This window comes from Ictidomys tridecemlineatus, chromosome 6 (assembly GCF_052094955.1).
Source record: "Ictidomys tridecemlineatus isolate mIctTri1 chromosome 6, mIctTri1.hap1, whole genome shotgun sequence".
NCBI classification, from domain to species: Eukaryota; Metazoa; Chordata; class Mammalia; order Rodentia; family Sciuridae; genus Ictidomys; species Ictidomys tridecemlineatus.
Genome location: NC_135482.1, coordinates 197,678,677 through 197,701,733, shown reverse-complemented (window position 1 = coordinate 197,701,733; position 23,057 = coordinate 197,678,677). Strand labels below are relative to the sequence as shown.

Genomic DNA, 23,057 nt, shown 5'->3' with positions numbered 1-23,057 from the left:
GCGTAGCTGTATGTAGCTGTGTGTAGCTGTGTGTAGCTGTATGTAGCTGTGCGTAGCTGTATGTAGCTGTGTGTAGCTGTGTGTAGCTGTATGTAGCTGTATGTAGCTGTATGTAGCTGTGTGTAGCTGTATGTAGCTGTATGTAGCTGTGTGTAGCTGTGTGTAGCTGTATGTAGCTGTATGTAGCTGTGTGTAGCTGTGTGTAGCTGTATGTAGCTGTGCGTAGCTGTATGTAGCTGTATGTAGCTGTATGTAGCTGTGTGTAGCTGTATGTAGCTGTATGTAGCTGTGTGTAGCTGTATGTAGCTGTATGTAGCTGTGCGTAGCTGTGTGTAGCTGTGTGTAGCTGTGTGTAGCTGTATGTAGCTGTGCGTAGCTGTATGTAGCTGTGTGTAGCTGTGGTGTAGGAGCATGTGCCCCCTTAGTGGCCTCCACTCAAGGACCACCAGCAGGAGAAACCCAAATGCTGCAGGACTGTTAAAGGACAGGCAGATGCCGGGTGGCTGCCACTGCCCTCTTGCCAGGGAGGAAGACCTGGTGAGGGGGGACAGGCCTGAGGGAGACACGTGCCTGGGCTCATGGATGCTGAAGCTCAGCAGATCCATTTTCCTGCCTTTGCTATAAGTTTGGGAATAAAACACGTTTGACTCTGATTTTGACGGCTCTTTCCAGGCTGTGCACATTTGTGCCCTGTGTGTGGCTACACTGGGATGTGCCTTTTTGGGGTCACGCTCCACGCCAGGCCCTGTGTCCCCCATGCCGAGGCCGGGTGCTTGGCAGCATACACAGTGAAGTCCTGTGGCTGATGGATGACATCTCTACTTTTACTGTCCCTGTGCTGTGTCTTTCCAAGGGGATCACTTTCCAGAGCTATCAACAGAAGGGCACGTCCACCACAAGGACACGGGACGTGTCTGACGGGTGGACACCAGGCCCTGCCCTGCATTTGCTGACCTTTCCTTGTTCCCTTTGATGGGAAAGTGACTGGTTTCCTTCCGTTGTCAGTCAGCTTCTCTCTGATCTTCGTTTCTTGGTGGGAGACCGACATGTGGACTATATCGCTGGCCTTCCCTTTCCTGGAACACGCGTTTCTCTTCCCGTGAGGGGACATCCCCGTAACATAAAGCCAAAGGCCCTCAAGCGCAGGCTGCGGGGGCTCCCAGTGCACTTTTATCTCCTAGGAGGAAACCTGGCCCCTGCACACAGTCACTCCCGGCCTCCTGCCCCTGCCCCCGACAGCTGCCCATCTGCTTTCTCTCTCTGAGGATCTCCCTGTTCTAGAAATTTAAATAAATGAAGTCATATTGATGTGGCCTCTGGGTCTGGTTGCTGTCACTGGACATGCCTTTGAGGGCCACCCCCACGGCAGCGGGCAGCGGCACCTCATGTTATGGCAGGGTCATATTCCGTCGCATGGACATGCTACAACCCCTTCCCTCCATCTGTCAGTGGACATTGGGGTAACTCTGCCTGTTGGCTGTTGTGAGTCCTCCTGCTGTGAGTGCGTGTGTGGACATGTGCTGAGTTCCTGTGTCCAATCTCTTGGGTGTGTCCCTGGGCGTGGAGGGCTGGGTCCTAGGGTGACTCTGTTTTGTTTTCGGAGGTGTGGCCAAGCTTTCCTCCCAGTGGCCGCGCTAGTTTACACCCCCCGACGTCCTCAGCAGCACCGGCTCTTTTCTTGGGTAGAGCCATCTCCTAGGGGTCTACATGGGGCAGCTTGTGGGCAGTTCCTCCTGAGCTTCTGCTGGCACGTGACGGTCCACAGAACCGAGTCCAGCTTCCTCTCCGAGGCAGGTCCTGCAGTCTGGGAGGAAGAGGGCTGAACTGTCCTTCAGGACTGAGCCCTGCATGGCCAGGATTAACTGGGCCTTGGAGTCAGGGTCCAAGGGTCAGGGCGAGACTTTCCCCAGGACATCCTGCCCATCAGGGAAGTCCAGCGGCAGGGTAAGGCACAGCTGGGGGACCAGGCAGGAGAGGCGGGTTTTCCTGTGCACTAATCAGCGTCATTATCCACTTCCACCTCAGCCCAGGACCCCTCTGGAGAACTCCCTTCATCTCCTCCGTTCCTTCTGGAACACGTGATGTAAAATAAAGATTGACTCAGGAGCAGCAGGAGTCTACTTTAAATGTCTTCACATAAATCTCAAAATCTCCTAGATTCTCAAGATTCCTACAACGTCCTTGATAAGAATATCGCCATGGACTATTTCTCATAAGCCAGCAGAGGCTGTGCAAAGGAGCCGTGAGGTCATCTACCAGGCCTCTGCTCTCCCACCACCAGGCGATCCTGCGCAGGCAGGTGAGCCCTCTCCCAGGAAACGGAATCACGAAAAGCATCTCTACACAGTGCTTCTGGGAGGAAGCACTGTTGCAAGCTGTAAAAATGATTGATCTCATTTTGTCTCCAGGTCAACTGCACAGAGTGGTCATGAACTCCAGTAGAGGGGAGGAGACAGCTGGGTCTCTGAAAGGCTCAGAGACAGGGCTGCCTGCAGTCTACCCTCACTCCTCCAGGGGAGGGCTGCATCAGAAATGCAGAGCCCCAGCCCCGGGCTGCATTTCAAGTGATCCCCAAGATGTCCCTTTGTGTGAGAATCAGCTGGGCACAGTGGTGCACACCTGTAACCCCAGCAACAGGGGAGTCTGAGGAGGAGGATGACAACTTTGTGACAACTTTGAGGCCAGCTTTAGCAACTTAGACCTGGTCTCAGAACAAACAATAAAAGTGCTAGGGATGTGGCTCAGTGGCAAAGTGCCCCTGGGTTCAGTGCCCAGTACTGCGCAAAAAATAAAAAATAGATAAAAACTTAAGAAAGCATGAGAGCCTGCGCCAAGCCACCCTGTCCCTTGCCTGAGGTTCTGAGGGAGGAGATGGTTTTATTTAGTGAGAAAAACCTCTTAAGCACAGGGTTGGAACCCAGAAGAAGGTCTGGCTTACTGAGCCAGGCAAAGGGAAAGGAGGGTCCTGCTGTGCATCAGGGGTTCTATGTGGGACACATCGTGGTCACCGCGATCGATCGACGTCCTGCCTTTCCCTTTGTGAAACCTCTGCTGGGGCGTGGCTCAGGGTCCGGTTGGCAGAGTCCAGGTGCACATGGCCAATGTCCCGCGACTGTGGGGAGAATGCGCGTGGAGTGCCAGCACACCACACCTGCCTGGGCCTGGGATCCCACCCCTGGAAATGGGGCGCACTGTAGTCAGAGGGGCGTGTGAGCAGAGTGACCGCCACGCAGACGGGAAGGGTGGGATGGGGGCGACCTGGTCCTATCTCATGTTCACACAGCCTCATGGTGGGCAAAACATCCCTGGCCAAGAAGGAGACTTTCACTTGTCAGGGAAGGACAAACAGACCCCACGGCACTTCAGGCTCCGGGCTTGCAGAGCAGCAAGAGCAAGGCGGAGAGCTAGAATGGGCAGTGCGCGAGCGGCACCCACGTCTGAATAGCAGGAAGTCCCTTCTCCTTCCCAAGCCCCCTTCCTGTCTCATTGGCGTGGGCTCTGGTGCCTCCAGACACTCCTGTCCTCTGCGGTGCCTGGGGGACCCTCCCTTCCCCTGTGGGTCAGGCTTCCTGGCCCAGCCCATTCAAGGATGCCGCTCCTGGCAACCCTCAGGGAATTCCAACCTAAGTCCTAGTTAATTTCCACCAACCCTTTGCCACACATTAGGAAATATGTAAAATGTCCCCAAAGACAGGACTACTTTTTAGGATCCAGGAAAACAATTTCTCCATCCAACATTTAGAAATGTTTATTGTTCTTCAGGATGAGTAGTTAACATTTGTGAGCCATTTTTAGATCACCCTGGCAGGATGAATTAAAGCATATTCCAAGCTGACTAGTGTATTAGCATTTGTGCAGAATATCACATGTACAACCACCAGGAAATAGTGGTTATTCCATGCCACACAGTCTGAGCTAAATCTGCCACCTTCCACCTGTATTTTCTTACTTAATATATAGCAAACTATCAGCCCCACACCTGGGTACACTTCTATATTAAGGTTCCAGCTTGCTGGTCATGGTGGCGCAAGCTTGTAATCCCAGTGGCTTGGAGGATCCCAGAGACAGGAGCATTGTAAGTTCAAAGCCAGCCTCAGCAGTGGCAAGGCGCTCAGCAACTCAGTGAGACCCTGTCTCTAAATAAAATACAACATAGGGCTGGGGATGTGGCTCAGTGGTCGAGTGCCCCTGCATTCAATCCCCTATGCCATAAAGAAGAAAAACAAATTCAGCTATATGGGGTAGAATGACATGGGATCTGCTCTCCCCAATTATTAGGCAGATTGTAGAATTAGGGTCCATATAAAGTAACTGATTTCCATATGCCATGAAACAAACCTTTACCCTTACCCCATAATATTCAAACATTTACTTAAAATGGATCATGGACCCAAAAGAAAGAGCTAAAACCATAAAACTTCTCAGAGAAAACATAGGGGGGAATCTTTGTATTTTTGGATTGGTAAAGTTCTCTTACAAAAACACAAACATCACAAATCATAAAAGAATGTCGACAACATAAAAAGCTGGCTTGTCAAGAGATACTGTTGAAAATAAAAAAGGCCATAATCTTGGAGACGTTTGTAGAACACATGTTTGATAGATGATTTCTACCAGAATATATTAAAAAAAAGCTTGCCAAACTCAGTAAGAATGAACAGCTTGATTGAACAATGTGGCCAATGATTTGAACAGACACTTCATCAAAGATGTGCAGATGGAAAATGAGCCATGGAAAGATGCCGGGCAGGCGGATCACCAAGGGAGAGAAGGCAGGTCACAGGAGACAGGATGCGACCTAGTGGAACAGTACCATCGGGAGAAAGGGCCAGCACTGCCATGTGCTGGTGAGGACACATGCTCCTGTGTCCCCCAGGGTGAGTGCAGCATGGCTCAGCCACCATGGCAGGCAGTGTGACAGTTTCTTACAAGTTCAACCCACCCCTGGTCCAGGCTTGGGAGAAATGTCACCCCGCCTCTCAGCAGGGCCTGCCTGACAGCGTGCACAGTGTTTTACAGACCTAGCTCAAAGCAGACCAACCATATGCTCGTCAGCTGACTGGGAATGGATCCACAAACCCAGGGACCCAGGCAGATTGGACCCCGCTCTGCGGTAGAAAGGAACCGAGAGAGTCGCAACAGAGAGGTGAGTCACACCCGACTGCCACGGGACAGAAGCCAGACGCAGAGGCTGGGCTGGCTGACCAGGCCTCCAGGCCATTCCAGAAGAGGGACTTCTCAGAGCGAAAGCAGGACGGAGGTGGCCAGGAGCTGGAGGCCGAGCAGGGCTGGCCCCAGGGGCAGGGAGTGACTTCCTGCCATTCTTTTGGTGTCACTGGGGGCTGCACACCTTCGTCAATACTCGTGAATGGAATGCCGATCACACTCGGTAAACATGGCCTAAAAATAGAGGAGTCGGGCAAAGCAAAGATGGAGACGACCACCCGACATCCATGGCGACCCGGGGCCTGTCCTTTTGCTGTGTTCCTGCAGTGAACTGGGAAGCAGAGAGTGTGTAGGGAAGAAAGAGCAGCTTTACAACAACACGCAGCCCAGCGCTTTCTCAAAGTGTCTGCGGGGCGATAACAGGGCGGGCAGACCCCGTGTCCTCCTGGAGGAGCCTGGTGGGCCTGCAGGAGCGCTGGCCACAGGGGAAGCGTGTGGGCACAGCAGGGTGCGGAGCCAGACCTGGGCTACACTGGGGTCCGTTCTGCTTGATCTCTGTGAAAAGCCACCAGACAGAAGGTGCTGCCCACTGTCCTCAGACATGAGGACACAGTTCTGTCTGAAGTGACTCGACTCAGATCCACATGTTAAAGCAGGTCCTCCCACCAGGGCCACGGAGCTGGAACCCCTGCGTCCTGCTCGGAAACAGCCGCACGTGGGCAGCACCCTCGTGGCTGTCAGCCCAAGGCTGGGCCCAGCTTTTTATAGTCTGGGCCCGACTTTAAAATATGTTGGAAAGCTCATCTTCTGGGAAAGCCTTTCATCACCTCTGAACTTTAGCCATAGATACATTTCATCTCCCTGAATGCGAATCATTGCCCAACAGGCTGACCAGACTTCCTAAACCTTGTCCCCTAAAAGGACATGGACTTCGAGTGGGGATGAGTCGAGGTCCTGGGGGGCGGCAAGGAGGAGAAGGCAGGGTCAGGGCCCTGGGCAGCACACACAGAGCTCAGCTTCAGGCCTCGGGAGGTCCTGGCTACTTGTAAGACCATGCCAAGGACCAGGGCATCATATCAAATAGGCTGGATGTCGCTGTGAGCTAGCAGCACAGGGTGGCTCTGGCCTATACGAAGGTGACCAGAGAGGAACAATTAGAATAGGATATAACTAACGGGTTACCAAGATTGTGAAATAGCTGGTGATTAAAGCTAGGTGTCTGCCTTTATGTCTTCAGTTTCAGGCTATTAATTTCACATGCCAGCTGCAGGTGTCAATATTTTACTAGTATTCTCAGGTCACAGTCGCACCTAAGAGGGTGACGTGACTCATGCTGGAGACAGACAGTGTTCTAATTGCTCTGCGGTTCTGACTTTGCCCTGCGGGGCGCTCTGCAGAAGTGAGCAGCTAACAGCCCATGAGTGCTGCCCACAGCAGGAAGTGAGAGGAACTGGCCAGCCAGTGGCCTCCCTGCTGTACCACCGGGGCAGGCACATCCTTGAGAGTGACCTTCTCATATCTGTGGCGAAGATCAGGGGCAGAACAAGAGGCATATCTATGTTGCATTAGACTAAATCGCAGTCACGTGGAAGAAGAACACTCCGAGGCAGCCCTCTTTTGAGCTGGCTCTGCCTGGAAAAGCAAATCACCAGCCCACTCCCTGGCCAGCTGAGTTCAGGGCTTTGGGCAGGGGCTCCACCGTGGCTGTGGGGCACAGCTTTCCTGTCACCTGGGTTTCAAGTGCTCCATGTTCTGTCATTGGAACATGCTTCATTATTTCCACTGGATCCTCCTCCCTCCTTGGCCCGAGTCTGCTTATCTGCTATTTCAAGTTAGCTTTTGAATACCTTTTAAAAAAGATCTTATTTTTAACTTACATACAATGAGATTCACTCTTTGTTACTCAGGTTTTTCTTTTTGGTGGTACTGGGGGTCGAGTCCAGGGCCTCGCAGGTGCTAGGCAGGTGCTCTACCACACTGAGCTGATCCCCAGCCCTGAAACCCACTTTTCGCTTTTTAACGCACAGCGTGTAAGCAGCACTCAAGATCTAGAACAGCTCCCTCGCCCGCCTCCCTGTGCGGCCTCTGCCAATCACTGGTCCCATCTTCCGATCCTGTTCCAGACTGTGGCACAGGGGGTCGTGAGGAAGCAGGCTTCTGGGTGGGACTTTGCCCTGGGCTAGGGCACTTGAGGATCACCCTGTTGCACGGATGAGCAGCCTGCGCCTTCCCTCTGCTGCAGGGCGGTCTGTTGGACCCCCCAGTCGGCCCCAGCAGCTGTTTGTGTGCATGCTTTGTGAAGGTCAGGACGACTGAATCCCATGGCGACTGCTGGACTTCCTCAGGCTGCAGCACTGCTCTCTGACGCGCTGACCTTTGAGGGAAGCCCCAGGTGGGGCTTGCTCAGAGGCAGTGGGGCTGAGACGACAGTTCTGGTCCCTTTAATCCTTTCTGTAAGACCAAAGGTGAGCCTTGCTAGGAGGAGGGCACCATGGGAGGGCGAGCCACACGAAGCAGACCTGGGCCTGGTCCATCACCCAGAGCAGCCGATCAGATGGAGAATCCCTTCTGTGACCAGCCCATGGCTACAACTCAGAGCCGGGGCAAAGGGTGACTGAAAGGAGGCTCCAGAGTTCCTACCTAAAGTGTGGCTTCCATTTATCGTGGATGAAAAAGCTTCACCTTCTCATGGATTATGACACAAACACCACCTGTCTTTCTGATGCGGGAACATGAGCGTCCTTCACTAGAAAGCATCTTGGAGTGGCCTCCACTGAAAGCTGGGTCAGTATGCAATCACTTCTCAGATTCACTGTTGCTCTTGGCCACGGACAACCTACTGCTTCTCCGAGGCTTGGTGAAGTCTCAGTTTGGAAGGCCTCAGAGAGCATGGGGCACCTGTGAGGTCAGGTGGACAGCTGGCCCTGGTCTGGGGCTCACCACCAACAGGCCCCCAGGATCCCCTGCAGACCCCTGAATCAAATCTGCATCCTCTCAAGACCCCCAGCCGACTCCTGTGCTTGGTAAAGCTGGGAAAAATCCCTGGAGGAGGGGTCCCAGGCCGGCCCCGGCCTTCACTGAGGGGGTCCCAGACCTGTTGAGTTTTCTGGTCCCGCAGTCTGGGAGAGGTAGGGGAGCCTGGGAACTGAGATTTCACAACCCCCCAGCACTCCCAGTCTCAGCCAGGCTTGAGAGCAAGGAGCGCCTTCAGCTCACAGGTGGGAGCTGTGAAGAACTCTCCAACCGAGGCGAAACATGGGACTCCCCCCCACCCCCCCACCCCCCCCCCCCGTCCGTGCCCCCGCCCCAACACTGGGCCTGCCTGGGCATGCCAGGCCACGCCGGAGGTTCACACTGCACATCTCTGGGGGCGCACTTCTGCTTGTGAATGAATGTGGAGGGTCTCTGGGACCCCTTCCCTCCCTGCCCCGCCAAACTTCTGCGCCTTGTCAGGAGGTCTTTCCCACAGCTTGGGAGGCCCTGCTTCCCACCACAGGCTTCCCCACTGCCTCCCTGTTTCCCACATGACCTCCCCGCCTGTGGCTCTCTCCCCGTCCTTGCTCGTAGTCTGCTCCAGTCTAAGTGAGCTCCTGGAGATTGGCGAGTTTCTCTGCAACCTCAGGGCCTTGGCACAGGTTGGCCCTGGTTGCCTACTGTCTCAGAGGCCCTGGAGGACGGAACTCTAGCTCTGCCTCTCAGGATGTTTTCTTGGCCTCACAGCCACATTAGGCTCCACCACAGGACACTGCAGGGTGTGGTCGCTCTACAGTTCACATGGGACCACAGAGCCCTCGGAAGCAGGGGCCATCCCTCCTGTCAGCTCCTGTGCCCAGCGTCTCTCACACATAGAACAGCTCTGCAAACCTTTAAGTGGATGGATTACAGCACTGCCATTGACCGAGTTGTCTCATTCCAAAAACTCGTGTTCTTCCCACACAACACGTTCTATTTTGAGGCTATTATTTTCTCCTCCTCCTCCTCCTCCTCCTCCTCCTCCTCCTCTTTTTGCAGTGTTGGGGATGGAATCCAGGGCTTCACACATGCTAGGCAAGCACTTTGCCCCTGGGCTACCTCCCCAGCCTTAGTCCCTTTTCCTGAACATTATAATGGCTTCATGGTTTCGGAAGCACAGCTTCTGGGGTGATACTGCAGGGGCCTTCCACTCTCCTCTGCCCCACCCTCACTCAATTCCATAAATCACCCTGGTGCTTTGGAAAGTACCCCACCCACCAGCTCTGCACCTCTGTTCTCTGCTGCGCCCGCCCAGTGGAATTTGGCTTTCACAGAGGGTCTGGTTTTATCTGTCTGTACTATCAGACAGACTGCGTTCCAAGCCTCTAAGTCCTAGAGAGGAGACCACCCAGAGTGGCAGAGGGCGGCCAGACCCTTCAGACCCCACTCAGAACCCCAGCGCTGGAGGGGAGGCGAGGACTCTGGGATGCAGGAGCCCCTCCCGGGGATGGGCGCACAGTCCTGGATGCGTGAACCAGCTTTCTGAGGACAACTGTTGGGGGCGAGGCAGAGCATAAGCTGTGCAGGGGAACCTCAGGGGCGCGGGCTTAGCAGTTATGGAGAAAAGAGGTGAGTTGCCAACATGGGTCTGAGAAAAAGCTATAAAAGGAAGATTTTTCGATGCTTACTGAATATCTCTGTTTTGAAACCAAATCTTAGCTTTCTTATTGCCTTTGATGTTCCTGGGAGTGAGGACTGGCTAGGGGTGGAGGGAATGGTGCAGTTCCAGTGGTCAACAGTAGGTGGCAGTCAGCTGCGCTCTCAGGAGCGAGAACCCAGCAACCTTGACTTCAGCACAGATCTGCAAGCCATGTGAGGATGTCAAAGCCGGAGGCTGCTGTGTTAAATGACTCATCTCAGTGGGGCAGAGGGCACATCCTTCATCTGCCACGGGGACCTAACCTCCCATGGGAAAACGCTGATGAAAACTGTGCCTGCAGAGCTCCAACGCTGTCTAAAGAGCACATCGAATTCCACTTTTCTTTTATGGGGTGATTGAGCTCAGTAATTCTTCTTATCTTTCCCTTCCCTTTGACTTGCTCCAGGAAAGCGTGCTAAGTATGCCCACTGGGGGCCTGTTGGACCCAGACCCATCAGAGTCCCGTGAGAGAGTAATTTCAAGTGACATTAGATTTGATCCCTGAGACTAAGTCGGAACAGCCTGAACTCAGGGTACTTCCTGCTTGGAGCACTCTCCAGCAGTTCATGTCATATCTTTAATTTTACAGACTCTGAGTACATTCATTCTATGGGAGACTGAGGCAGGGAAGGTGGTCACCCACTGGCACTGTGAAGACAGGCTCATGTCAGCTCTTCAGGACAGGCCCAGGGGCACTGTCACCTACAGTGCACTTCCTTGGAGGAACATGTGATTTCAGACCTCAGATCAACCTGGTCTACTGATCTTCATGAGGCTGCAATTAAGCTGAGAGCAGGTGGCCAGATTGCATACACAGAGGCAGAAAGCCTGGGGCTTAGTTAGCCCAGTCCTGTGGTGGCCATGCTGCATCTCTGCCTGAACCCGCTGTGGCCCAGTGTTGGCCATTTCATGGCTCATTAGCCCCCTCCCCGCTGGAGAGTAACTGGGGCTGAAAGAAGAGGCCAAATCAGGCAGCTGGTTACTCTTTAGCCATGCTGGTCAAAAGGTATGCAGGGGAGGCCTCCAGTCTGCAGGCCACGACCCTGAGATGTGCACCCTGGGAAGCAGCGAGGCAGAGCCTCAGGGCCATGGGTCCTGCGCTGACAGAGTCTTCATCAAGAAGGGCTGCAGTCAGGGTTCCCAAAGGCCTGTGTCCCAAAGGTGGCAAGAAGACCCGGAGATTGAGCATTTCCTGAAGTGGGGTGAGCTGGCCTTCAGGTGTAGGGTGGCTGGAAGGCCTGGTGCACCCTCCCAGGAGCAGTTCCCGGGAGGAGGCGCGTGGCTTGGGAGGCCCTGGGCAGCCTGGGGGCCACAGGAGCTGACATCTGGAACCAAGGCGAGGCAGAACTGGGCTTTGGATGGGTGCCCTCCCCACAGCAGCAGAGGGTCAGAATCATCCCCAAAAGGGAGAGGACAGGGCAGAGCTGGCGGCCACGTGACTTGTGAGCAGAATCAGGGGGTATGGCAGTGCCCTCTAACCATGGTGTTGAGAGAAAGGTGGAGGCAGCACAGGTGCCGGTGGTGACCCATGCACAGGAAGGTCTGTGGAAGTGGCCGAGCCTGGTGGCAGGCGGATTCCAGGCTACCTGACTCCCAGGGCCGTCCAGGAACAGAAGACGCTATGGCTAAGGAACAACCAGAACTGTATCTGCTTAGAGCTTAGGACACTGCGGGAGGCCATGCCACTGTAAGGTACCCCCATGTGTATCCGATGATGGACACATGGAATACAAGCTTGGGAAGGACTCTTAGAGACCCAGCTGGACTTGAGGGATGGCGACCGCCCCTAGGGGCTTGTCTGCCGTCTTGGCTATTCATGCCTCACACTCCTTGTGGCCCCTGGAAGTTTTTGTTTCATTCCTGCCTGGGATGGAACCCGGCCTCCCGGGCCAGGCAAGTGCTCTGTGACTGAGCCCTACCCACAGCAGGCACAGTGGCAGGCAGCGCAGGCTAGGTGGCAACTCCTTATTTGCATCTGTAAAAGGACATAAGATCTTGGGAACAGCCTCTGAGAGCTCTTGCAGAGATATTACCCAGGATAAGACCAGGCACCGAGGACCGTTCTGCAGCCACTGAGCCGTCAGAGCTGCTGGATGGCACCGTGGCCGCCCACGCAGGGCTGGGCAGTGAACCAAGGGCTGGCCTTGCAGCCTGGCCGGCCCTGCAGATGGCTCTCTGGACATCCTGGACCTCCCTCCGCAGATTCCCTGGTGTAGGGTGATTCTTTGGACGGACACTGAACACACATCCGCAATTAAAATAAAGAACAACAAACCCTGGGAGACTGATCTTTTTTCAGTCTGTGGAAAGATAATGGATGATGCCTTTGTGCAGGCTTGAAACTCAGGGTCCTGGGCGGGAGGAAACTGAATGACATTCATGTCCATTCCAGAGACGTGACTCAGCCAGGGCATGTTCTCAGGACACAGGACATTCGTTCTTTTTAATGGCATTTGTCAGAAGAAAAATGAGAAGCAGTTTTCCTCCATAAAGTGGAAGGCAACAGCCGGGCACAGCTGCGCTTCCTCCCGGGGGGGCCCCTCAGGCACGGTGCTCGGGGCTCGCGGAGAACAAGAGCCAGGCAGGAGGGAGTCTCCAGAGACCTAGGGTGGCCTGTCGCGGCCCACACTGGCTTTGGGGTTAGGATTTCCATCCTGCGCTTTATCTGTCACCTATTACCTGTCCTTGATGAGACTGCTCCCAGGAAGCCTTCTCAGGTGTCTTTGTGACACTGGCCTTGGGTGTGTCGTCTGCTGTGTCTTACCAGGTGCCTGCGGTGGGCAGGAGCCACCAGGGAGTGCTGGGGTCTTCCTCTGTGCGTGGCCACACGAAAGGCTTTTCACCCCAGCACAGCCTTCTGACCCCAGAGGATGGCCCAGAGAGGGCATCTCTGCACAGCTGGCCCCTGGGTGGGCCACAGAGCACTCTGTCTACAGCACAGGGAGGTGGCAGAGCAGGGGTGGCAACTGAGGACAACCTCTAAGGCTCTCCTGGTACCACACTGAAGTTACTGTGGGGAAGCTGGGGACCTTCCAAGGACAAAGCAGCCCCAACGCCACCCACACTGTGGAGGGTGGGCTGGTTGCTGGCCTCTCATGCACACGTCTCGCACCAGGATCAGGACACAGACTCCAGGGCCCTCTGGCCTGCCGCTGCCTTCCTTCCTGAGCCAGGCGGCCCCAGGGTTGGCTCCCTGGAGTTTACTTGCACGTCTCCAACCAGCCTTGCTCAGCTTCTTTCTGGTGAGAAGGCTGCCTTTGAGTTTGCATGAGCTCTCTTCTTGCCTGTAAACCTCTTTGGTGAGACACCTTGCTCCCTCTAACTACTTCAGTAGACACTTGTGGGTGCCAACCCCCACCTGTCCAGAGGGTCCACAGACAGCTCAAAGCAGCGGGTTTAAGGTGAACTTTTCATCTCATTTCCTGCCCCTGCTCCTAGCAGAACCCCCAAGCCTGCCCTGTGCTCCTCTGATCCTCTGCTCTGTTAAGAGCAAGAGCTCCTAGCTGCACCCCGAGCCCCGAAGCAGTAGAGACCTTGCTCCTCTCTGCACAGTTCCAGTGGAGCTTCCTGCCGACTCCTGCCCCTTGGCTCCTTGGCTCCTTGGCTCTGAGCATCACCAAGACTCCTGTACTCACCTCTGCCTCCACCCTCCAGGCCCTGTCCCGGCCATTCTCCCTGCAGCCTCCTTAGGTCCCCTGCAGTTTTGGAAATCAAGGTGCTCTCACATCCCTTTCTACCTTAAAGATGTTAAGGCCACCATGGGGCAAAATCCAGCGCCACCCCCAGGACACTCCAGGCTTCTCCCGGGTGCCCGGGTGCCCCTCCTCAGTCCTAGGCTCCTTGGAAGCTTGGCTGGCACCTTTCTTCTCCCTGGAGGGTGTCCCTCATTTTGTCCTCCCCGATCAGTCCTCAGCTGCTCAGAGGAGAGCCTCTCCAAGGTCCCACTGTCACCTCGTTAGAGCGTCTTGTAGGAGGGAGGTATCCCCACACACCTGTCCTTCCCATTCCGAGGTCCCAGGAGGGCGGGCTCAATTGTAGTGAAATTGGACACCACTTCTTTAAAATCAATCCTGCTCTGTGCTCGCATCTGACAGACACGGCAGACATTCCTGGAGGTGGAGAGGCACTGCCTCAGGATCACTCTGCCCATTCCCCAGTGTGGCTACTGGGTGCCCTGCTGGGACCCCAGCAGCCTCCTGTGGGCCCAGCCAGAGGCTGTGCTGTTCCTGACCAGGTCTGCAGCAACCCTGCCAGAGCCCTGAAGGCCTGCGAGCCCAGAGGTCTCCAGCCCTCACTAGCCTTTCAGTGGTCAGAAAGGACTCAGGCTGCCGTGAGGACAGACACACCTGCACGTGTGTACACTCACACACTCACACACAGGCGTCGAACGCTTCTCAAATTTAGAAGGTGTGAAGAACATATAAAAATATGAAAGAAGACAAAGTATAAGAGCGGTACGGAAGGTGAGCCTGGTCAGGGAAGCACCGCGGCTCGTCTACCTGCTACAAGCCAGCTGCCAGGCAGCGCATGTGAATGTCTACGCGAATTCCATTTGCCCCAGAAGCTCACCCCAGTTACGAGGACTCTCTGGACTGCGCTCCAGCAGGGACCTGGGTTTTGCCTGCGTTACAGCAGTCTTACAGGAGGGAGGTATCCCCACATCATAGAACTGTTTGTGGTGTATTTCTGTCAATTTGCTGACACATTCTTATTATCCTGGGACATCTCTGAGACCAGGCATCTTGCAAATTTTGAGGTGTGTCTCCAGCACTGCAGAGGGTCCTACGCCCATGACCACCTGAGACCACATCTAGCTGGTCCCCCATTGTGTGCAGACCCAGAAGCCATAGGACCTGGGGGCAGCAGACCTGCTCGTGAGGGCTTCTTTCTGGTTCAGACCCTGCTGGTTATGAATAACAATCCACTTCTGGTTTAGCTTACATCTGGAAACTATGGCTAATGTGTCATAGGATTTACTAGCTCCCTTTGGCAGTGATTTCTCTGAGCTCAACGTTACTCTGCCATGCAAAACAGTAGCTCTTTGGAAGCTGTGGTTTGACCTGCTGGGAAAGGATTCGGAAGCCTGCTTGACCACCATAAGGCGAGCCATAGTCTTCCTCACACAGTGACTCACCAGAAGGGACTCCAGCCACTCCGGAACCTACTGCCTCTGGCTGCTCATCAGCTCACCTTCACAAGCTGGTGCCCAGAGTCACCTGCTGCCAGCATAGAGCCAAGGGAGGGGCGGGAGGCTCTCTTCTTGACCCAGAAACCAAAACCAAGGGGGAAAGAGGTATTTCAAATGGCACATAAAGTATTCACCTGGATGCGTACGCATGGAGCCGGCGCGGAAGCCTGCAGGAAGGGGTCCTTTGGGAGGCCACTCAGTCCTCCATCTTGTCTCTAATCCAAGCTGAAGGTCCCCCTGGGTAAGGTTCTATGTCCTGCTAGGGAAATGCAGGGCATGGAGCAGGTGGGTTTGCAGTGGATCTGCAAACCTGAAGGAGTGGGAAGGCGACTACCCTCTCTCAGGCTCCCCAGTGGGGATCCCCCTGGATCTACTGTGGGTGTCTTCCAGGACACCTCGATCAACTTCCAACAGGAGTCCTAGACACGGCGACCCACTCCCCAGCCAGGCACTCCTGCGGGTCCTCAGAACAATGACCATTTCCCTACTGCAGTGCTCCTGTTCTCTCCGAAGTGACCGGCGCACTTGGACTTCGTGAGGATTTATAATTGTCTCCCCAGCCAGCACCTCTCCTTCCCTTCCCCTCCCAGTGTGTTTAAAATGGTCTCGACTCCATCCCTGCTTCCCCGGGGCATCTAGCTCAGACCCTCCCTCGCCCTGCCCTCTTCTTGGGATAGCTAGCCATCCCTCCCTCGTGTCTCTGCTTGTTCTGTCTCCTTGGCAGGGCTCTTCCTCCAACCTCAGGCTGCTGCTCTGCCAACCCCTCACCCTCGCCCTGCTTCTTGCTGCATCTCTGTCCAGGGACAGTGGCTTCCTCACGTCTGGCTGGGTGGCAACTTCTCATGGGGTGGCTCCTGATTCAAGTGGGGATCCCCAGCTCACACCCCCGTCCCCTCCCATGGCCGGTGACTGTGTCCTGCAGCGGAGAGGAAGAACAGAACCTTCACATCTGGTGGAGGTCTGAAGAGCTCAGCTGACAGGAAGTTTACTTTAGCAAGGCCAAGACACGGAGAAGAGCAACACCAGCGCCTTGCTGTTATGTGGTCTGCTCCCTTGTCCTGTTCTGCTTCGGACACTGACTGCACTCTTCTGAACGGACGGGCCCCTCCAAAACTCACTGCTGACGTCGAACCCCGATGCTTGGTACGGAGAAGCCGGGGCATTAAGGAGCTTGTCAGCCCCTCCCTGTGAGGACCTGGCCACAAGATGTGTCTGTGAGGCCGAGAGTCCTGGATGCCAGGCCGCCGGTGCCTTGAAGTGGGACTGTGAATGCAAGTCCCCACTCTCAGGTGCCTTTGTCACAGCAGCCTGAGCAGGCCTCAGGGGTAAGGTGTTTAAGGACTTTAGGGCAGGAATTCCTCATGCCCCAGGGAGCACAGAGCTGGGAACGTGGCTGAGCTGCCTCTGTGGGCCAGAGGCTGTGTGCAAGGACATCCTGCTTAGGAAGCCACGGAGCTGAAGCACCGTGAAGGAGCTTTCAGAAGCCAGTTTTGCCTGCTTCGGTTCCGTGGGTGGCAAGCACCCAGCGAAGCCCACTGCCTCTTCAGATGTCCCATGTTTGTGTGGCGAAGCCCCTCTGGGAGTCCCACGTGTCCTGTGGCAGGGAGTACTGCTCACTTGTTTAGGAGACTTGGGCCGTACTGAAATGAGACGGTTCCATTCTCCTGAGCAAAGCCAACACCACCGCTAAGAACGCCAAAAATCCAGCCCTCGCCAAACAATCAGCTCTGCTTTCCGCCCTGTTTCCACCCCCAGACTGTGTGCTGCCCCCCCTCCACCTGGTGACGGGTAGCCCACGCTGTGAATGTCACAGACAAAGAGTGACGAACCTCCAGGAAGGGGCAACCCAGCAACTGCTGAAGGAGAGCCAGCTGGAAAACTGGGGGCTGCTGAGGCCAGCCCCATGGTTAGGAAAAAAATTGGAAATGCGTGGGTGTGTTCTCAAGGCCTTAGGAAAATTCCGGAAATCCAGCAGATGTTTTCTGTTAGGAGGCGTTGGAAGCCCCAGGAGCTACATCTTCTTCTTCTTTTTAAATATAAGTTTATTTATGAAATGCTTTTTCCTCTCAAATGGTTCTCCGCTCAACTTACAAGATGGAACGCTGGCTGAACTGTTGGGCTCGCCAGGCCTCGTGCAGCCAGCACATGGGCGGGAGAACGTGACCCCACGAGGCACCACAATCCAGGCCCATGGGCCTAAATGACTTTCTGGATAGCTCCTTCTTTTCTCTTATTTTCTGAAGAGGAACTAGAACTTTCTCTTTAACTGAATCAACTATAAATGTGTTCCTTAGATTTCAGGAGTTATCATATTTTTCCTCCTTTGGAAAATAATGTAATGGTCACGATGATCACGTTCCTGGTTTGGAGTGTGTTTTATATACACACTGATATTCAAGGAACCAGAGATCAAGTTAATGCAGAATATTTGACCCATGTGACTCTGACGACGGCTTAGGATGTGCGTCTGAATGGCTGTGAAGTGCTCTCGTCTGGGATGTGCACCCACATTTGAGTTACGAGACTGATCTTTGCCTCAGGAAGAAGGACAAAGCCTTCCATGGGACCAAAGTTTCAAAGCCACAAGGTGAATTTATGTTCAAAAAACATCTAGGATCTTATCTACTCAAGAACTTTCCCATTCTTACTATATATAAAGATTAGTCTGCACAGGTTCTGAAAAGATTCAGTCTATGTAACAAAAATGCATTCTGAATGAACAGAAAAGGGAGCTATTCTCTGGGTAAGGAGGTTGCACTAGCAGCCAGCATGGACCATGTTCAGGCCTGGCGCCCCAGCTGGCTGTGTGTCTTGGAGAGTTAATCTGATTGCTACACATGGTTACTGGATATATTGTGAATATGGAATGAATTCAAGAACATTGGATTCTCTTGGACTTGGGGAGATTACTCAAACCATCAAGAATTTTAATGGTGCATCCTACAGAAGGAACTGCTGTGATCGTCAGCCACGGGAGCCGAGGCCAGGGCAGCCCGGGCTCCTCCCGCCCTCTGCCAGCCTTGAATAGGAAGCTTCCCCTGCGGGGAGCAGGTGACCCATCCTCTTCCTGCCAGGAAGCTCACAGAGTACGACACAATCAGATTTTAAAAATTAGGTCAGTTGTGTGGGAATTAACGTTTGAAAAGTTTTCATGCCAAATCTCCCAATTTTAAAGGGTTTTTGAAAAGTTCTAATATTTTCACATATTTCTCAAAAGTGGATTGCATCACTCAGGGAATGCTACACATCTGGAAAAGGAGAGGTTTCACAAGATGTGGCTTAACATGACACATTTGTTCTTGTCATTTGTGGGGGAAAAACAGTTAAGGGGCTCAGAGCTGCAGGACTATAGGTCTGGGGCCAGCTGAACTTGAGGGGCCCCTTAAAATCCTGTGAAGGCAGACCTGGGCTTGCCTTCCATTCCCAGCCCCGATGTGAGGCAGGACGGCTCGCTGCTACGCGGCGTCAGGACTGAGTGAAGGCCAGGGCTGGCTGGGCGGCCTGAGTGCTCTCTCAAGAAGGTCCTCCGCACAGAGGCTTCCAGGGTTGGCAGGAAGAACGGCTCACCTTAACTCTGCCACTGTCTGCCGGTGACTCTGGACAACTGAGTGGACCTCAGGCTGTGTCCACATAGTGGGTGCTTGTGTGGGACTCCACTGGTCGTGGGCCAAGGAACAGCGGGCCTTGTGCCATGAGCTCTCCCTGCCCTCTCTCCAGCGCCCTCTTGGTCCTTCTGCCTGTTTCTTAAACAGTCCTCAAACCGTGACCAGGACACTCTGCATACAGTAGCCATCTCTTACTCTGATTGTCAATGAAGACAACCTTTGTGGTTGATAGAACAGTCTAAATGAGCCAAAAAAGGTAGTTATATAACTAAGGAAAAAACTAGCTTTAAATGAATTTGGCCACAAAAAAGTGGGTACTTTTTTTTTTAAGACAATTTTTGATGGTCCACATATACTATTTTTTTTTTAAAGAGAGAAAGAGAGAGAGAGAGAGAGAGAGAGAGTTTTGTAATATTTAGTTTTTAGTTTCTACTGGTTGAGCCACATCCCCAGCCCCCCAAAAAGGGGGTACTTTTAAGAAATCACCTTAAATTACCTGGGTTGTGGGACGAGATGGTTTCTGGCTCTGGCCTGGACACCTTTGCTTTGGGATTGGCACCTCAAACCATGCCGCTGACATTTAGCTTTTTATATTTACTTGCTCAGTGGGAAGCTTTTTACCAGTTCCTCGTGGTAGATGTGCATTGTGTTATTTTTAGTTGTGCTTGAATAAGGGCACTTCACACTGTGTCTTTTTCCACAGAGCAGGACGCAAAAGTGGCACAGAAATGGCCGAGGAGGAGAAGGGACAAGAAGGGGAGCCACAGCAGCAAAATGACGACTCTGATCTTGACTCGGATTCTGTGCTTTTCTAAAACAACTTCCAAGCCTTGAAAACCCTCCATGTCCTGGGGAGCCGCGTTCTGCGGGCTGCATGGGTCTGTCAGTTTTCCCAGGATGGGTCACTTCTTTCTCACGTGTGACACAGCTGCGTTCAGGCAAATACCCACACATCTTTGCAAATCATTAGAGGGTCAGTAAGCTGAACCAGAGAATTTCTAAAACTTGGATTCAAAGCAGCAAGTGTAAGTTTGCAAATTTGAAAACATGGTGGAAAAGCCTCTCGGTGTCCTCTCGTGGCTTCCAAATGCAGAGCGGATGCCTCTTCTGCCCCACTCCAACCCACTCCCTCCTCTCCACCCCACAAAGGACCATTCATCCCCATGGAGCTGACACAATCGCCGCAGGTCACCGCCTGCTGCAGTTCACAAGGCTCCTTCTGCTACATGGCCAGTGGCCATCCAGCTCGGAGCTAGTACTGCTGGCCTCCAGTTTTGATGGACTCCAAAAATGTCTGCCTTGCTAAGATTGTGAAATATGCCACCTACGACGTTCTTAAAAGGTGAAAAAAAAGTTCAATAGTTTATTAATGGAAAACATGCATCCATCTCTAAGTGGAAAGAAGAAATACAGTTCATTTTTATCGTGCTTTTCTGGTGGATTTTCTCCCTCATCAGGCCCACGGATACCAAAACCTGAAACCCAAGGCCCCTTTTGAAGGACGGGGTGTCAGAACCAGGGGAAGTGCTGGCGCAGCCCTGGGAGGGCCTCTCTGGTTCCGGGCCGCACGGTCACGTCTCTGTGGGTTGCATTTGGCAGAACAGCAGTGGCGACGTCCAAGACTCTCCTGACGCACTTGTAAGTAAACGGCCTGTAAAACTTATCTTCAGCCAGACATCAATGGGGGTGGGTCAACAGTCGGCCCAAGGAGGCTTTGCAAACGACTGCCGTGTCACGTTGTCGGGGCTGCATCGGGTCTTGGCAGGCCAGCTCCAGCTGGACAACATCATGACCAAGGATGGTAAGGCTGCGAGCAGCTGGCATTCCTCATGGCTCTGAAAACCGGGCCTCAGGAGGGCCGGCAGCCCACGCCTGTGGAGTGCAGAGGCACTGGCTTCCGACGGCATGAAGGCACAGGTGGGCAGTCGCCAGACCTACTTCTGGAGAGGCCTGTGCCCGTGGTTAGACGTGCCCGACAGTTTGCAGACTGGAAAGAAGGCAGGGCTTCGGTCCTCACAATAAGGACACGGTGACCCCCGATCACTGCTGACTCTTCCTGAATTACTAAGGGCTGGAAATCACCTGTGAATCTTCCCTCACAGGGTAAGAGGGGCAGCAATCGTTCTGAGAGAGTGAGCCCCATGGCTTGACTTTAGAAGGGAATTGACACACCAGGAGTTCAGTGCGCACCGTTTGGAGATTATTAGCAATATTAAAACAAAGGGTGGGTTAGTGGCACTCCAGTGACAGGTGTCCTCTCCTCACAGGCTTCATGCTGGTCCCCCCTTCCTCACTCTGGGAGCATACAGAACCCCCTGCCCCAGAGGGTCAAGGGCAGTTCCCCAGGGAGAGCTACTAGGGAGCACAGGGACTTGGGGGCGGCTTCCCGTCTCCAACACGTGTCGAGTGAGACCACTGTGACCCTCTTGCTTCAGCACAGAGTACCTTCCAAGTGTTTGCGCGAGCTCTGGGGTGGCATTAAAACTCCTCAACCTCCGAAGGCCGACCCTACTTTAGGTGTAGTGGACGGTCCACGCCACAGGCCAGGAGTGGTGACCATGGCTGCATGCTGAGGAGAATTCAGGGGCAGGGGTGGTGAGGGGCGTATGAGAGCTCTCTGTACCTCCTGAACGATATTTTTATGTAAATATAAACTTATTCTAAAAAATAAAGTCTATTTTAAAATAATCAAAAGGAGCAAAGAGTATATGTAACTTATTTTAGCCGTCCTTTGACTTCCTCAACATAAGTGGTGTGCACTTCCGGTCCCAGGTACTCGCGAGGCTGCGGCAGGAGGATCCCTGAGCCCAGGAGTTTGAGGCCAGCCTGGGCAACACAGAGAGACCCTCATATCAAACAAAGAAACGAAAAACCATGGCTAACTTCCACAGCTGCATCAAAGGCATAGATAGCAAGAGATTTTTTTGGAGAAAGTTTTAATTATAAACAAAATGTTATATTCAGTTAAACATCACGACTGCGTCTAGGGCAGCGAAGTGAAATAGGAGAGGCAAGTGTCACGCTCCCGTGAACTTTGCAGAGCCAGGAGAGAAGGGAGTGGGGAGGGAGAGACAGGCAGGCAGACTGGCAGGCACTGAGTGGCTGGCACCTTCCTGGCATCCCGCCCCGGGCGGGTCTCACAGCCAGGGACCCACTGCTTTAAAGATTTCTCTTTCGTGTAACCTCCTAGAAAGTGCTCAGTGGAAGGAAGAGCGGCTCTTTCCTACACGGAGGGAAAGCGGCTGCCACTGGACTCACTGGGAGATGACCCCTGGGCTCTGGGGCTGCCCATCAGAGGCACCTGGGACAACGCTGGCCACACCTGACTGGCATCTCACTTACTGACTTGACATCCCTGGAGGACACCTGTCCACTCCCCACTTCCCATGCTAACCCTGTGGAGGGGAACAGCCACTGTAGCAAGTGGAGGCTGCGGGGTCCAGCCACTGGGGCCTCTGGACGCCCTGCAGCAGCCTCTTCCAGGTGCTTCCAGCAACAGCTGTGGGTGGTCGGCATGTGTCTGCAGACTCCATGACATCTTTTTACAAACTTGTCTTTGAATCAGCTGTCAATTGACACCCAGGTCTATGCCAGCAAGCCACGGGGGAGGAGGGACAGCGGGGGAGGAGGGACGGCGGAGGCGGACGCCAGGTCGGCACCAGGAGCACGGTGGGGCGGCAGCTCCTGTGCTGGATGTTCCCTGCATTAGATGATGTCCCTCGTCCTGCCCGGCAGAGACAAGCCGTTCATCAGCGGTGACAGACGCCTCCCCACCAGCAGCTCTGGAAGTGAGGCTGACCGAGACGTGGCCAAGAGCAAGGCGAGAACAACCCGCTGAACGTTGGCCAGACTGACTGAGAAAGCAGTTATCATCCAGAACGTTCCTGTGGCTGGGTGAAGCTCAGTGGGCGTGCATGCTGGGCAAGCACAGGCTCTGCCTTCAGTCCCCAGCACCATATGAAGGACATTCTTACTACTGTGTGTGCACTGATATGCCGACAGGTTGGCACGCCTGGGCTGGGCTCCTTTGGTCTGGGGCGATGCTGGGAGTGGCACCTGTGAGGCACTCGCTCCAGGACACGGGGTACTGCTGACCCAGGAGTGCTGCTGCACCGCCTGCTCATCCTGTCTCCCCACGCAGGCTCAGCAGGTGCTGGCCTTCTAGTCCTCGCAGCGCAGGGTCCCCTCTGTCTGGAGAGCTGCTCTCTCTCTGCTTTGGCACTTGGGCTCCCCTGCTACTCCCTGTTCAACTCTCCTTCCCCGGAACACCTTCCAGACTCCCTCATGGAGTCCACACAACTGGCACGGCCCCTCCGACTCACTCACTGGCCGACTCCCGACCACACAACGGAACTGCGCTCCAAGACGCCAGCCTGCGCTCCCCGTGAGCAGGTCTCAGCACACGTCTGTGAAGTGAGGGGACAAGGGCCACATCTGGCTGGCACCG

At 54.1% G+C, this 23,057-nt stretch overlaps 1 protein-coding gene and 1 long non-coding RNA gene across 2 annotated transcripts in view; one reads left to right on the top strand and one right to left on the bottom strand.

Annotated features, from left to right (window-relative positions):
* The window catches only part of Col4a2 (collagen type IV alpha 2 chain), a 146,207-nt gene that overhangs the window by 53,834 nt on the left and 69,316 nt on the right, over positions 1-23,057 (bottom strand). The gene's annotated exons all lie outside the window — the stretch shown is intronic.
* Positions 9,426-21,304, top strand: LOC144365225 (uncharacterized). The gene is made up of 2 exons (XR_013423534.1): positions 9,426-18,120; positions 19,314-21,304. It is a non-coding gene; the product is annotated as an uncharacterized LOC144365225 (long non-coding RNA).